The sequence below is a fragment of the Sorex fumeus genome, unplaced genomic scaffold, assembly GCF_029834395.1.
Source record: "Sorex fumeus unplaced genomic scaffold, SorFum_2.1 ptg000077l, whole genome shotgun sequence".
Taxonomy (NCBI): domain Eukaryota; kingdom Metazoa; phylum Chordata; class Mammalia; order Eulipotyphla; family Soricidae; genus Sorex; species Sorex fumeus.
In genome coordinates, this window is record NW_026606134.1 from 4203363 (window position 1) to 4221164 (window position 17802).

A 17802-nucleotide genomic window follows, 5' to 3' on the forward strand; every position below is an offset into this window, starting at 1 on the left:
TCCAAGGATATCAGTCTTCCAGTATTCGATCCTTGTTTTATAACATATTATTGTATCCAAATATAGTAGATTGTAGGTTAATGCTTCAACATACAGTTTGCGGAGGAGTCACAATTTCATAACTGGTGCTTAAACAGAAATGCTTTACCCCTCATTCTAAATGTATATTTCTTTAGGGAAGAACTGCATTAATCTAGGAACATTCATATTATTTGTCAGAAATTCCTATGAAAAGAAAAATTACCTTAATATTTTAAATCAACTATGAAAGAAGGTTGCTTCCTTCTCTGTAGGAAGAAACCCATAAAGAATCCAAAATTTCCACCTACTGTCACCCTGTCACAAATATTCTGAATGCAGTGATAGATAGCTGTCAGAAAATTCTCCATGCTTCCTGAACCCAAGTTATCAATTCATAACATACTCAAGTTGTTTGATGAAACTAGGTGCCACAAAAATTATAGGAAGTATTACTTTATAGAAAACAGTAAAGCACAAACTCTACAAATAAGAATAAATGTTTAAAAATGTACATTGAAGAGTCATTTTATAGCAAAGCTGTCTTCACAGTTACCTGGTTTGAAACTTGGTAATACTGAGTCAATCACCGGTCAAACAAAATTCTGACTGGAATATGCATTCCGAGTGCATACTCATAATGTTCTACTGCATCTACCTTGATTATTAATAAAATAACAAAAAAACACTTGCAAGATTTGATACTAATATCTGTTTAGTAAATATGCTATGAAAAATTGAAATTTTCTTTTGTGGAGAAATCCATAAGTTGAGTTTAATTTTTAAATAATACTCTAATCCTATGGTCTAAAGGTAAAATGTAATTTAAAGAGTAAAGATGTCAAATAAAAGGAGGCAAGAAGAGACTCCAGGGACAGTACAAAATAGAACTGGTGTTAGTTATCTTCAAAAATATAACTCCACATTTCCTGGTTAGTTTGTCCTGAATAAAGCATTTACTTTTTTCCTAAGCTCCAGAGGTCCTTATCAGAAATGAAATAAATATATCTATTTCATAGGGCTATCATTAAAAGTAAATGCCATTGTACTTTATAAGCCCTCAGCATTACCCCAAACCCAGTACTAATTATTATTTTTATTAATATCACTAATAATAACAATAACCAAAAAACTTCTGCTACATAAACTATGTAATGTTTATAAGATATTTATAAAAGAATGTTCAAATTCGTATTAAGCCTATATAGATGTTTAAGTAAAGTTTCTATTTAATCAAAATGCTACATTTAATTTGGGCTGGTGTAAAAATTTTATTAGTCCCTATAACTCAATAGTTTTCATTAAAGATCTAACTCTGCACAGGGATTAGAAACTGAGAATAAGATCAGAGAATTAATGTTTCTCCAGCAGTTTATTTACACTAAATAAGTGTTCACAAAAATATACATTTTTCCAGATTAAATCTCAGTCTCAAGAGAACTAAGATAAATGTTTAATTATTCGTTATCCTGAGTAAGTATACTAAAATTTAGCTGAAAACTAAGATTACTATTTAGGATATTCTAGCTCAAGTTTCAGGAAAGGTTTTGTTTTTTGTTTTTCCGGTAGGGAACAGATTTGTTAGATTTTGCACGCCAACTAATAATCTGTTTCGAGGCTGCAATTTCACCTCACCTAAGTCAGCTATAATATTAGATGAACAAATTAACATACCTGTGTTCTAACAAAACTTTACATATAAGCACAGGCAGCCAATGAGATTAAATTCATAGGCTGGAGTTTGCTGACCCTTGATCTACTTAATGGTTATATTATAGCCTAAGTCTATGGGGAACTCTTACCTATTAGGGGGGGAAATGTGTTCATTTGTATATCTTTATAATACAGTGTATTAAATTTAAATTTTTAAGTCCTACAAAAAGATTTCCTTATAATCTATTAAATAAATTGAGCGTCATTGCACATTGTTAATCTAATACACATTTAGTCATTCAAAATAGATATTGTAATATTAGTTATTTAAGCTGTTGAATGAAATGAGGACAGGGATAAAATAAAACAAATGGTGGGTTTACACTGGGGTAGACTGCATTTTTTTTTTAATATTTGTCAGCTAATTCCTATATGACATGTACTCTGCTAAGAAGTGAGATAATACAGAGGTATATGACACAATAAACTCTTTCCTAAGGACGAACATTGCATGGAGGTCAGGAGTATTGATTTAGGCTATTAAGATATGGTAGTCAGTATGATTTTCACATCTGGCCTCCAACAATGCCTACACAGGAAACGGAAGAAGAACCAGAGACATACAGTGGGTAAGGCAGATGACTTGCATGCAGCCAAGCCAAGTTCAATCCCTGCCACACCATATGGTCCCCTCAGCTTTGCCAAGAGTGATCACTGAGCGCTGATCCAGAAGTAAGCCCTGAGCACTGTAGGATGTGACCATTAAAAGCAAGAATCTATCTTTGACCTCAAAATATAAAATTGTGTCTATAATTATCATTGATCAAGTTGATTCAAGAAAAATAAATGATAAATATTAATTTCTAGTTTATAGAAGAAACTAGAAGTATTGAATAATATCAATGCCATAGATAACTATATATAATAAAATATCATGCTTTATTGCATTTATAGTCGTATTCATGCTACATTTTTTCTTTTAAATCACTGATACTAATCTCAACTTTGATATTGACTCTTAGGCTACAGAATAATTTGTTGAATTGAATAATATACATTCTCTCCTTTATATTATTTATTCTGTATTCCTTATATTTATGTTTAACCTCTCTTTCTCTTAAAAATTTTTCTGAATTTTTTTCTTAACATCAGCCATGCAGCCCCAAAACAGAGGATTATATGTAAATTTTCTTCTTTATTGTGTAAAATGCATGAGATCACAAAATTGTCAATGTTAAATTGATGACAACTCAAGCAAGATGAATCAAATGCCAAAATATGTAGAGAAATATCAATACATAAAAAAACAGAAAGAGAAATGTCTCGAATTATTATGGCATAGCTTATGAAGATAATATATTAAGGCAGGTTTGCAAAAGAGTCATATAATCTGCATGAGATAAGTGGGTTTCATTTGTCACAACCATTGGATATGAGTCTTTCAGATCATCATGAATGATGCTTTGAGTGTTATAATAGAACTAAAAAAATGTGGAAGCAATTGATTTAACGCAAAGACATCAGTTTTGTCTGCCAAATCTCAAGGAAGCCATCTATAAGCCCATCAATCAAAATTAGGATCTCTATGTTGAGCAAATGACATCCAAATCATAAAGCCGTCATCATTTAAAATGCATTTTTAAATCACTGCTCCACTACCATTTATAATGGGCATATTTTTAACTCTAATAATTAATCACCTCTGACATATTTTCTTACTTTTTTACCCCTTCTCTTTCTGACATACTTCTTCTATAAGAAGTCGTTTTTAATTTCCTTTTTGCAGAAAACCAGCTGAGCTATTTGAGTTTCTAAGTTTCAACTCTGAAGGGGCTTTAGAAGTTTATAAATTATGAAATTGAAAAACAATCTTCAGTTTAGATAGTGTCTTGACACACATGTGCTTTGATGGGAGTGACATCTCCAGCGGGAATGCAAATTGACTCCTCCAGACTAGAGCTCAGGAAGGCTTTCCTTGTAAATGATGTATCTCCAAACTCTATCCCATTTCTCCACTTCTTCGGGAACCAGTTCATCAGATAATTTCTCTTAAAGAGATTCCAGTACTGTAATTTGCCTCTGCTTTAATCAACAGTGAGATAATATAGAAGCCGCATTAAATGATTCAGAATGATTTAGTCGGCAGGAAACCCATTAGCCTAACCATATTTTCCCATACTTTTCAGCACCATGTCCTGTCATCTGGAAATAATAGGTACCATAAAAGCAAATTCTGAAAGCTTTAAAAGAAAAAAAACGCTAGGATAGAGCACCCGGTGTTTATTTGGAGGTTGATATTACCACAAATTAATCAAAATGAGAATTTTTTCCAGTATATTTGAATTAGATTTCTGTATGAAGAATGCTAAAATGTTACATTTAAGCATGATTTATTTACATATTTATTTTCATCAGATTGGAATACACCAGATGTGCAAAAGTAGAGTAATACTAATGTAGATGTTTTCATTTCTAGTAAATCAATGCATAAACTAAGACCAAAATTATTAAAATACTTTGGAACTGACAACCTGAGGAGAGGACTAGTACTAATAAAAACTTTTTGAGATATAATCTATCTAGAGGTTCATGCCTTGCTCTTTATAATCAACTAACAGGTCTTCAATATATCTTAAATGCATTAAAAGTACATTAGAAGTAGTCATTAAAAGTTGCCACCACACATTTAATAAATGTTACTGGGAGTTTAGGGGAGGAAAATCAGAAAATTTAGTGTCTGATAACTTGTAAACTCTGAGTACCTGATAGGAATACCTCTCTACATCTGCGGAGTGTCAGTGAATCAGTGAATACTAATTTTTCAAGAAACACCTTACTAAACACAGAACTAACCCAGAATACTCTGCATTCCTCACTGTGGACCACAATAACTATCCAAATTACAAGCAGGAAAAAATAAAAATAACTAACTAAATAAATAATAACATTACACGCAGGCTATTTTGTAGGCAAGCTAAAAGAAGAGTTGGAAGAGGTAAAGTTTGGAATAGTAGGGTGATCGCAATGGCTGGAATATACATAGTTTTCTTAATCAAAGAAAAATTTCTAGCTAACATTCTGAAAAAGATATTGAGGACATTATAGTTATTACACATAAATCATATGAGGTTTATGTGTAATAAATATTGTCATTTATTGGAGAACATAAATAGAATATATTGGGAACATTATAGTTAGAAAAGTAAAGCAGAAAAGTTCTTTCTTAATGAAAATCTTGAATTCTTTCTTAGGAATATTAAATTGTGAGGCCTAAGCTATAGTACAGTGGCTCAGGCTCTTGTCTCGCATGCAACGGGTCATGATTCAATTCTAGAGTGTTCCATATAGTCTCCTGACTACCATCAGGGGTGATCCCTGAATTCAGAGTCAGTACCAAACCCTGATCACCATGGGGCATAGCCCCAAACAAAACAACAACATTAAAACATTAAATTGTGCGAGGTCTAGAATAGATGAAAGTAAAGATAAATGGCTATTAGGTAATACTTGGAATGTTAGGATAAATTTCAGCAAATCAAATAGTCAAGTGGTATAATTGTTTGCTTCACTCTATGATAATATAATCACTGAAGTGACCAAACCTCTAGTTCAGCTACCAAATCAAGGAATAGGTCTGTTTTCCATTTCTCATCTGACTCTTCCTCTAAGGTTCAGTGTGATGATGAAAATAATCTAGTAAACACAGTGCTTAATCTTCAACCTGTAAAAACCTTAAATAACTCTTACTCTGGTAGAGCTTATGGCAAAAGGACACACAAATAAAATGAGTTCCAGGAGCAACGAGAAAATGTGCTTTTTTTTAAAAAAAAAGAATATTTAAAATATTTCTTTAAAATTTTGTTCATGGGAAGTTATCATTAACAATACTACAAATCATAAAGCTTCAATCAATAAAGTATGTTTTTTAAAAATTAAGGAATAGCACAGAGGGTAGAGTGTTTAACTTGCACACAGTTGACCCGGATTCAATTTTTTCCATCCCTCTCTGAGAGCCCGCAAGCTACCAAGAGTATCCTACCAGCATGGCAGAGCCTGACAAACTCCCCATGGTGTATTCGATATGTCAAAAACAGTAACAACAAGTCTCACAATGGAGACATAACTGGTGCCCACTCGAGCTGATCAATGAACAACGGGAGGACAGTGCTACAGTGCTAAGGAAATATAATTAAAGCCAGGAAGGAGAGATTGTATACCAGGTAAGACACTTGTCTTGTGTGCAGGCCAACAGGTTTAGTCCCAAGCATGGCATGTGGTCCCCTGAGCAGAGATCATTAGAATAATCCAAGCATAGAACCAGGCACTTAAGTCCTGAGCACTGCTGGGTGTAGCTTAAAAGAAATAACTCGAGCCAAGTGGCTGGGGAGATGGTCAAAAAGCTGGATCACATGTCTTTCAGGCAAAAACTCGATGTCCAGTCCCTTGCACTTCTTGCCACCCTAGTTGTCTGAGAGCATCCCTGAGAAAGGTTGGTTCTCAGCGGCCCTGGGGACAGTTGGTACTCAGCAACACTCCACACAACTGTCAGGACAACATCAACCACTCCGGTGTTCCGCTGACAGTGAGGGCAATCAAATAAAATGAAAGAAGCATATCATTTTTAAAACGTATGTCACTGTCATTGCCCTCCCGTTTTTCATGGATTTGCTCAAACGTGCCCAATAATGTCTCCATTATGAGACTTGTTATTACTGTTTTTGGCATATCGAATATGTCACGGGTAGCTTGCCACACTTTGCCAATGAGGGAGAGATACTCTCAGTAGCTTGCTGGGCTCTCAAAGAGGGGTGGAGGAATCGAACCTGGGTCGGCCGTGTGCAAGGCAAATGCTCTACACGCTGTGCTATCTCTCCTAGCATTAAAGCTAGAACAACACACATTCTGATAGATATACATATCTATTAATTGAGCTTACAATATTATTTTTTTCTTTTTGGGTCATACCTGAGGATGCTCAGGGGTTTCTTCTCGCTCTGCACTCAGGAATTATTCCTGGTGGTGCTCAGGGGACCATATGGGATGCTGGGAATCAAACCTGTATCAGCCGCGTGCAAGGCAAATGCCCTACCCATTGTGCTATTGCTCCAGCCCCTTAAAATATTTATTTAAAATATTCACTGCAGCCTGAGATTATCTAAATTCCCATTTTAGGGATGAAAATAATATTTAAATGCAGAGAGACTGTGTAGCTCATTCAAGTCACTTAGCTAGGACCAGAGTTGAGATTTTATTTTTTAATTCTCAATGTCACCTGTAGCTGTAGGAGCACTCGTGGGCTACAACAAATGCTAAAGATCAAACTCAGGACCTTGGACATGTGAGAAATGGGGCTACCCCTTTGTTTTCACTGTGACCCCCAGGGTTGAGATTTTTAAGACAGGAAATCTGAAACCATAATCTGTCACTTAAACAGTGTGCTATACAGTTTCCTATTTGCACTTATATATCAAGACTATAAGCAATGACACAATTCCCAACAATGTTCGTATAAACACAAGTGATTTTCAAAATAGCATTCTGTGGTTGCCTGGCAGTTATGCGACCAAAAATCACACGGATCATTTTTCTTTTCATATCCAAACCTAAAGCAGATCAGTTTCAACCAAATGTGTGCAAACTCCACCTTATCAACTCTTCTGCGAATAATCAGAGAAAATTGGATCAGGAATGGGGAGGATGTCTGTCTTCATAAGAACTAAAATCCCATGCCAATAAAAATGATACAGAATAAAGTGTTTTGTTTTGACTTCTTTGTTTGACTAAAGCATTTTAAGCCTCAAATGTATAATCCCAGAATTAGCTAAGTGTCTATCATCCTCATGATGTGAAAGACAATTTGGAATTGATTTTAAAGTATCCAAGGATACAAAACTAGGGGGAGGGGAATGGGAGAAAATAGAGAAAAAAAAAGACAAAATCTTTCCAAAAATATTCTTCCCACACAACAGATTTGGAGAACGATGTTAGAGGAAAAACCATTTAACACCCCTTTCCTTAAAGTCAATTCTATTTAGCTGGCCAGATCTTAAGAAAATGTCATGTTTATTCTGCGGGAATATTTGGGAAGGATGAATTTAACTTGGCTACTATGAATGTCGCTTTTGTTGTTTGGGTTTCTTGAATGTTGGTATTTGGGGTGACTTTGTTTTTGGGGGGGGCTTGCAGGAAGTAAATTTTCATACAGTTTAGTGGTTATAAGAAACCACCTCCACTGAATTCCACATACTATGTATAATATATATTTTGGCTAGATTTGTTTTCCCAAAATCCAAGAACCTCTGCATAAGAGTTGCTCAATTTCAGAAAGATTTAAACCGCAGGGAGGATAATTCTAGATGACACAGAACTACAGGGGTTTCTAAGCAAACTGCATATCATTTCACTTCTCTCATCTCTCTTCAGCCTTCCTTCTGGGGAACTTCAATTTCAAAACCACTATGTTCTGATTTAGCATATGCCTGAACAAGAAGGTGAACCGATGTTGTCTCTAATTAATGCAAGACTTGAAGCTGCCACCTCTGATAGTTCCTTCCCTTTCTGATACACACAGACAATGTACAAACCAGAGTCTCAACATAGCCTCAGTCAGTTCTTTGTCCCTGTCAATCTCCAGACACGTTGCCACTTACAACCAACCTAAGCCTAAATCCTATACAGGTAACGCAAGTCTGGTTCCAGACCTCATTTACTATCACAGTCCTCATTTGCTAAAGGGTCACAGGAGAATTAAAAGGAGAGGCGGCATGAGAAATGATTAGTAGAGGCTGGAGTGATAACACAGCGAGTAGGGCATTTGCCTTGCACACAACCAACCCGGGTTCGATTGCCAGCATCCCGTATGGTCCCCTGAGCACCAACAGGAGTAATACCCTGAGTGCTTGAGCCAGGAGTAACCCCTGGGCATTGCTGGATGTGACCCAAAAAGCAAAAAAAAGGAGAGAAATTATCAGTATTTGTAAAAAGTAAGTTTTAGGTATTCTTTTCCTCATTGTAGCTATCATGATCCATTTAGACATACATGTCTGTAGAGACGATATAAAATTAAATCTGAGTCTCCATCCAGTTCAGCATGGCAAATCGAACTAGGAGGTTCTACACGACCCTCCAGCAGAACTGAGGAGATTTCAATAGAGGGAAAACTTACAGTGTGGACAGAGTAAAGAGAAACTAAAAATAGTAGTGAGACATACATCATTACAAACCTTTGGCCCACAGAGCAAGAGGAAAGAGGATGGAGTCACGTCATGTTGCATAGCAGCTCTGAACTTTAGAAGAGGCAGCAGGAGGCCAATCATTCATGTTTCCCCTTTTGTTCTCTTCTTGTCTCCAATCCCTGCAAGTCTCCAGACCAACTAAAAGCCAGAGAGCAAGGGAGTCATTTTATATTGTCTGTTCAGGTCAGTTCCTTAGGGCACCAGGGTATGTACTGAAGTGTGGTTTGCAGGGCCAAGAATGGTTTACAGTCAATAAATACACTACAGTCTGTATAAAGAGGAATGATTTATGACAGATGAATCAAGAGAGCAATAGATGTAAAGTCGTCTATTTGGATACTATTAATTCAAATATGTTTTTTTTAATTTAATTTTATTTATTTATTTATTTATTTATTTTGCTTTTTTCGGGTCACACCCAGGAGGAGTTGTTCAGGAGTTACTCCTGACTCTAAACTCAAGAGTTACTCCTGGCAGTGCTTGGGAGATCATATGGGATGCCCGGGATTGAACCCAGGTTACTGTGTGCAAGGCAAACACCCTACCTGCTGTACTATTGCTCCGGCCCCTCAAATATGTTTCAATCCTGCAAATCTTTTACATCAAGTCTGTGGAGGTGAAATTGAAATTCTGCTCTCTCGCCAAAAACCTTCTGAAACATAAGCTGAAACTATATAGGTAACACTTTCATGAATAAAAATATTTATTAACCAAAACCTTGCTTTCTTTCTAAATAAATTGCGTTATACTTGGTGAGAAAGGAGATTGTAATCATATCTTTCCCATTATGTCCCTACCCTGGGATTTTTAAAGAGGCATTCTGCTATATTTTCAATTCAGGCTTAGAAATCAGGACTACAAGATTCTGGGAATTGCAAAAATGATCGTTTTACCAATAAAAATGGTTTGGGACTAGACTGGTTGTTTTTTTAAACTGAACTTAAGTAAGAGGATAAACATTCCTGTTCAGGATCTATTATTATTCCAAGTATTGCCATACCAAAAACTAGTGGACAAAACCTAAGCAAAATGAATGCAGTTGCAACCCTGCACCCCGGAGGTAAGCATGGATGGTGTTAATGGACAGAACTACTGAGTCAAGTAATTGGATGTTTTTTCCTAGCCTTGATTGACTCCCAGCAAAGAAATAAAATTTGGCAAATAGCTCATTACCACAGTGCTATAATTCCACTGAGAATTTCAATGGGATTCTGGCAGTGATTGGCTGCTTTCTTAAAAAACCAAGAGGATTTCTCTCTGCCTGAGAAGAGTATTAAGAGAAAATGGGAGCTGGAGAGATAGTACAGTAGGTAAGGCCAAGCCAGATTCAATGCCCTCCCCACATCCTCTATAGTCCCTGAGCATCAACAATAATTCCTGAGTGCAGAGGTGGGAGTAACGATGGGGAATCACTGCACGTGGCCCCCAAACTAAAAGAGAGTGGGAGAGTAAGAGAGAGCAAGAGAGACAGCAAGAGAGGGAGAGATTTCAGCAGTTGTCCTGGATTATTAAATTATCAGAAGTGGTCTGATTTACTCTCAGTTCCAAGGTGCTCACTAAAGTGAAAAAGGAAAAGAGCATTGAATCAGGATCCATAGGTAAGATGGCTCTCCGTTTCCTCTTTTACTTGTCTTTCTTTTTTTTTTTATTGGTTGACTTTCTGTGAATTACAATGCCCTTAGTAATAAAGGTTTCTAGTGCACATAATTCCAACATCGCACCCATCACCAATGTGCCCGCCTCCCTCCCCCAAGAATCCTAATTCCCCTTCCTTTATTTTCCCTCCCTCCCACACCCCCAACTCAATTAAGTAGACCAATTGTATTACCTTTGGCCTTTGGTTGCTACCTGTGCATCTTTAAGCCTCACCATAAATGAGATCATCCTGCATCTACCCCTTTTAACTGACTGATTTCACTGAGCTTCGTATCCTCCATTGCCATGCAGGTTGCTGCAAATTGCTTGAGTTTACTCTTTCTTATGTTCACTGTTGCACTTAGCACAATAGTACAGATACAGAAACAATGCAAATGCCACAATCCTGATGAATGCAGGAATCAGAGGTTCTCTTTTTCAGAGGAGAAAATGATCCTTCTCCCTCAGGCCTCAGAAGACAATGGGTGCAAATTCATTTGCTCACTAGACTGTAGCCATCCCCATATGTTTCAGCCTCTTAAACTCACTGATTCTTCTCTCCCTTGTGGCCTTTTTCATGCCCTTTATTCTACCCAGATCAACTTCCCCTGGGTTGTCCTAAGACTCTGGTTTACATAGATCTCTTCCCTTATCCCCATCCTATTCTCTCATCCTGAGACTTTGATGTTTTCTTGCCCATTTCTAGCCAGTCAGCTAGGTGAGAGCAACAGCTTTGTGTGTCATCTCTGCTCCAGCGATAACAGAGGGCCCAGCACGCCAAAGACCTTTAATAAATATTTGTTCAACACATGAATGAAATTCTCATCTGAAGTGAATTATGGAGTAACTGCCTCAAGGCCTGTCCTCTTTCCTTTCCTTTTTTTTCACATGGGAAATTATACCAAAACTTTCCCAGAGCCTCTGCACTCCTGAGCTCTCTAAGGATGTTTTTAGAATGTCAGACAGTGGCCGTTGCCCACATCGTTCTACCTGTTACCAAGTCACAAATATCAGTGCCGAGAGAGCAAGATGTGTTGAGTAGCATCTCCTACCACGGTGCTTTATTTTTAGATGAAGCTAGTCATCACTAATTCAAGAAAGAATTCACCCGTACAATATTCTATAGCAATTGCAGCTGTCACAGAAATACCTATGAGATAGATTAAAGTTACTCACAAGGTAAACTCTTTTAAAAACAATCAACACTGAGAAAATTGCCATACCAAATTACCTAGTAGTTATCATCAAAATGCCTAAAACTCTAGCAGGACCAAATGGCAAAATGAACATTTTTTCCATGTTGTTGACTGACCAACTTTTTCTAACTTCTCTGACTCATTTTTCTCATTTGGAAGATGAAGGGAACCAAAAACTTGGAGAGATGGTGTTATTATTAGTAATTATTATTATTATTATTATTATTCAATATATGTGCACATACATGTCTGCATGCATTTACATATATTCCGATTGTGGTTTTTTAATATGTAGGAGTACTGCTATTTATTCAGCCATTGATTAGCTGATTAAGTTGGGCATGAACTCCACCTTACTTTTTTTTTCATAGTTTTATTTATTTTTCATCTTAATCACTTAATCACTTAACTTCCTGTTAATCGTCGATCTGCTAGAGTGGGTGCCAGTAACGTCTCCATTTGTCCCTGTCGCATGCAAGTGTAGCCCAGTGGCATCTGTTCGCTCCGGGAACATGAAGGGCCTCAAACCGATCGTTCATGATCTTGACGAAGAAGTCTGACCATCTGGTAGGTGGGCGGCCACGCAGTCTTTTGACATCCCGTGGAATCCAGTCAGTAACAGCTCTAGTCCAGCGGTCGTCTTTAAATCTCATTACGTGACCAGCCCATCTGATTTTCGACACCATGGCAAATGAGACAGCGTCCCTGATCCTTGATCTTCGACGGATGTCAGAATTCCGGATTCGTTCTCTCATTTGAGTGAAACGTGATATTCCAAGCATAGCTCTTTCTATTCTTCTTTGGGAGACCTGAATAGCGTTCTCATCTTGTATGCGTAGGGCCCAGGTCTCTGAGGCATATGTTAATGCAGGAAGAACAGTGGAATCAAAGAGATGTGCCCGGAGCCAGAGGTTCTTTGTCCTCTTAGCTATTTCTTTCATGCTCTTGAAGGTGTTCCAAGTCGTTCTCTTCCTCCTGCGCAGCTCGGGTGCCAGGTCATTTGTCATGTTGAGCTCTCGACCTAGGTACACATAGCTGTTGCATTCGGAGATGGTCGTTCCATTGAGAGCGAATGGGGTGTCAGGAACGAGGCTGTTTCTCATAAGCATTGTCTTCATAAGATTCAGCTGTAGTCCTACCTTTCCACACTCACGGTCAAAGTCGGCCAGCATTTGTGCCGCTTGGCTGATGTTTGGTGTTATTAAAACAATGTCACAGCAAAGCGGAGGTGGTGTAATTGCCGACCATCTATCTTCACTCCCATTCCTTCCCATTCCAGTCGTCGCATGATGTTCTCGAGGGTGGCACTGAAGTGTTTTGGTGAAATGATATCACCCTGCCGCACCCCTCTCTTGACATCAACGATCACTTCTTTGTAGAATTTTGAGATCCTGGTAGTGAATCCGCAATACAGCTCACGGAGGATCCTGATGTATTGGGCATGAATGCCCTGATTAGTTGGGCTTCAATGACTGCTTCCGTCTCAACAGAATCAAAGGCCTTCTTTAAATCAATGAACGTTAAACAGAGCGGCATCTTGAACTCCCGAGAAACCTCAATGAGCTTGGTTATCGTGTGGATATGGTCGATGGTGCTGAATCCTTTGCGGAACCCGGCTTGCTTGCATGGTTGTCCTTCATCTAGTGTTCTGCCAATCCTATTTAGGATGACTCCAGTGAACAACTTGTAGATGACAGACAATAGGCAGATCGGGCGATAGTTGCCAATGTCATGGATGTCTCCCTTCTTGAACAGTAGTACGGTCCTGCTGGTTTTCCTTTGGGACGGAACCTTGCATTCAGACAGGTAGTGAGTGAAGAGCCGAGCCAGTGTATTGATGAGTACTGATGGCAGGTTTTTCAGGTGTTCAGGTCTGACCTTGTCTGGGCTGGGTGCAGTTTGTTTCTTTACCGACGAAATGGCGTGTCGGATTTCGGAAGGGAGAACGTTGGGAACGACATATCCATCCTGTGGAATTTGGTATGTCGGCAAGTGGACATGGCTGTCGAAGAGATTTGAGTAGAAGTCATGGATAATCTCCATTGCCGTTCTGGAGGATGTGATGGATCCATCAGGACGTCGGAGGGCAGTCATCTTGGTCTTGTAGTTGGCGAAGGACAGGCGGGCGTTAGAATACTTTTCCCGGCTTCTGCCACATCTACCAGTACTCCTGCTCTTCTCTCTTTGAGGTCTTCCTTGATCGCATCTCTGCACTGCTTTGCGAGCTCGGACGTTAGCTTGCGGTTGCCTGAGGCATGCGCCAAACCACGCTGGCGAATTAGCTCAAGAGTTTTCGAAGATAGGCGATTTTTTGTGGCTATCTCTCTCTTGGCATTCCTCGCACATTCATGGAGGTGCTGAACCAGTCATTCGTATTCCTCGTCAATGTTGTCAACAATGGCATCTTCCCATGTTGCCGCAATAGTACCAAAGAGTTCCCAGTTGGTGGTCATTCTGGGAGTTCTCTTTTTGAACTTTGCAGCCCTTTCTCCCCGCTCTGCGAAGTAGAATTTTGCACGAAGGAGACGGTGGTCCTATCCCGTTCGAAATTTTGGGACAACAGCGACATCAGTCAGGCAAAACCGTTGATTGAATATGATGTGGTCTATTTCGTTGTGGAATCGTCCACCGGGAGACTCCCATGCCCACAATGATCTTGTAGAAGGTGTGGTCTTCTTTATAGAACTTCTCTAGCTCCATGTAGAACTTCTCGATTTCTCTTTCATCATAGTGAGATGTTGGTGCGTAGACAACGAAGATAGAAACTGCGGGCAGTGAGCCACATCTATTCAAATGTAAACGTCCGATTCGGGTTGTTAGGCATTCGAATGAATCAATGCTCTTGGCCAAGTTTGTATTGACAAGGGCACCAACGCCTCCAACACCTCTTTTATCGCATGTTCTGAGGAACAATTCTTCTCCAATGTCGAAAACGGCATGGTGAGATTCATGCCTTCTTGTCTCGGTCAAACCAATGATGTCGTACTTGATCATTCGCGCTTGTACCATCAGGTCCTCGATGGATGCATCTGATGCTAGCGTAGGTGCATTGAAAGTACAGACGATCATTTTTGTCTTCCTTCATTGTGGCAGCCTAGGTCGGCCTTGAGATTTTGTCAGCCTCTCCTTTCTCATCCTTCTCAGTGCTGCCATGTCGTTGAAGCCTTCAGGGTCAGGTGAATGAGACCAGTTGTAGTTATTGAATCGCTGTGGGAAAAGTTACTAAGCTTTCAGGTTTAAGTCTCGGTCATACAATGACCAAATACCTTTCCCTTCACCAGTACTCACTTTTTACCACCAAGAACCCCTATATAACCCCCCTCCAACCCCACCCAATGCCTGTGAGGCAGATGATTTCTACTTAACTCTTCTCTACATTACATTCATCATTTTGACAAAGGATGCACCATTATTGTTTAGAATTCCCCCCCCAACAATCAGAATTGCTGAAAAGGCATCGGTCAATACTTTGTTTTCTATAGCTGGTTACGAAAATCATATAATGTTGCGCGGCCACTATTGAGGCCATGCAATTTTGGATTTCTGCAAAGAGCCAGATCATTACGAAATTGGTGTCTGTGCATCTGGTGTTATGGCTGTGCCGGAGAGCTGCTCATGGGGGTAACTCAGGATTCCGGTAGGGTGCTCGGTAGGGTGTGAAGGACGAGCCCGTACCATTCCCTTCCCATGAGACTGCAGTTGCCCCGTCACTGCTGGCTCATACCTGGCTTTCCTATATGCTCTGAGGTGGCGGCGACCTTGCTGCCTGGGGGGTCGGGGGGGGGGAAGAAAAGGCAGAAGGGAGCAACACCCTTTCCCTCCCAGTGAGGCATGGCACTGTAGTTTAACGCATGGTCCATTCACTTTTCTCCTGCAAGCTGCCAGGCTCTGGATTAAGTCCTTTTGTCTCTGGAGCCATGGAAGTGCTAGAGAGCCGCTCGTGGGGGGCAACTTGTGACCTCAGTAGGGCGTGAAGGACGAGCCAGTACCACCCCCTTTCCCATGAGACTGCAGTTTTTCTGTCACCGCTGACTCATACCTGGCCTTCCAATAAGCTCTGAGGCAGCAGCCAATTTGCTGCTGGGGGGTGGAGGGGAGGCAGAAGGGAGCAATACCCTTTCCCTCTAGGGGAGGCATGGTGCTGTAGTTTAATGCATGTTTCGTTTACTTTTCTGCCGCAAGCTGCCGGGCTCTGGATTTAGTCCTTTTGCCTCTGGAGCCATGGCCATGTATGTGGTCCAGATGCATTTCTGTCAAAAGCCTTTGGGTTTTGAGATTTGTTTCTGAGTCTCTGGCCATTAATCAGCTTGATCAGAAGCCAGAGAGACCATTCGTAGGTGGCAACTCGAGGTCTCACTGGGATGGGGAGGAAAGGGCCGGTTCCACCCCCATCTGGTGAGATCCCACATGTCTTGTCACTGCAGGCCCAAACCTGACTTCCAGTGGCCTCTGGAGGATGACGGTCACCAGACCACCAAGGGGAACAGGCCAAGGCACAAAACCTATTCCCAACTGGAGTAACCTTCTGCAGAAACAGGATGCATTTCTGCCAAAAGCTTTTGGATTCCAAGATTAGTTTCTGCGCCTCTGAGATCATGGCCATTAAGCAGTTCAATCAGGAACCAGAGAGGCCATGCCTCTAATTATATAGCTGAGCCGGAGGTGGTTTGTGGGCGTGTCTCCCACATACCTAACTTTTGTCCATTTACTTTCTTGGTAAACTTTGCCCCAAGTTTTTGGGGTCTGGCCAAAAGCACAGCAGCAATTTTGGGGTACCTGAAGGTGCCATTAGGCTGCTGATGCACTCACCTCACAGGTACAGATTGACCTGCTGGTGGCACCATACCCCCGTGTGGTATTTTTTTTTTAATTACAGGACAGGGTTTATTTTTTTAAAAAATATTGTTTTTATTTGCTATAAATTAAGAAGGTAATTATGACATAGTATGTCAAAATGATGAAAACATTGCCCAGTTTTAGCAAGTTTTTATTTGGAGGTTTTGAAGGGAAGGAGGGAGAGAAAGTGAGAGAGTAACCTACTCAAAAAGGAGCCCGGGCTTCTCCAAGGGTGGAGAGAGCCCCAACACACATCCCAGCATTAGACATGAAGACATGAAAGTACACATCTCAAGAGGGGAGATGCAGGCGACACATGTGCTCAGGCAGTATATGTGCCCCATTGTGATATATTTAACTAAGTAGTTTATGTATGCATTGCTACACAAAAATATTACAAAAGGTAAAATAGCTAATTATAATTGCTACTCTCAGAACTGCATGTGCAGTGAGAATTTCAGGGTCAACAGAACTATCAAATAAGAAGAGCCATGTCAAGTAGAACAAAGACTATAGTTATGAAGGACAAGGTAAGAAAGACACAAACTATATTCAGTAAAATATTGATAAAAAAGAGAAAGATATAATGCAAGTAAAGTAATAATTTGTCACAGACCTTGATCTCTGTAACGTAGCAAAATCTACGGGAAAATATCAGAAATAATAGACACTTAATACTAAGTTCATTTTCAAGAACTTCCCTGATTATCAGAATAACAAACAGAATTGCATTTAGTAAATACACTCTGAGAAACATTCTTTATTCCTAACAGACGTCTTACAGGAACCGAGGGACCATCACCAGCCTTCGGAGACACTTACCATGTCTTAGATATACAGTGGAGTATACCATGTATTCATGGCTGTTTTCTAATTAATATACATATACATATATATATATATTTCATTTTCTTCATCTCACCCCAGTGGAACTTAGTACTCACTACTGACTTTGTGCTCAGGGGACCATATGTTGTGTTGGGGATCAAACATGAGTCATCAGCATGCAAACAAATACATTATTCCCCATACTATCTGTCCTGTATTAAAATAATAATTTATAAATTCAATAATTTACTGAGAAAGCATAGGAAGCAGTAAGCTTTGGAGCTCCACTACAATTATACAGTCATGCAATGCACTTGGAAATTTGTCCCAAAGGGAGATCTAGGTGCACCAAATGTTCTCTGAATATGAGATTGGATGCATACACAGGGACATATTTTTGT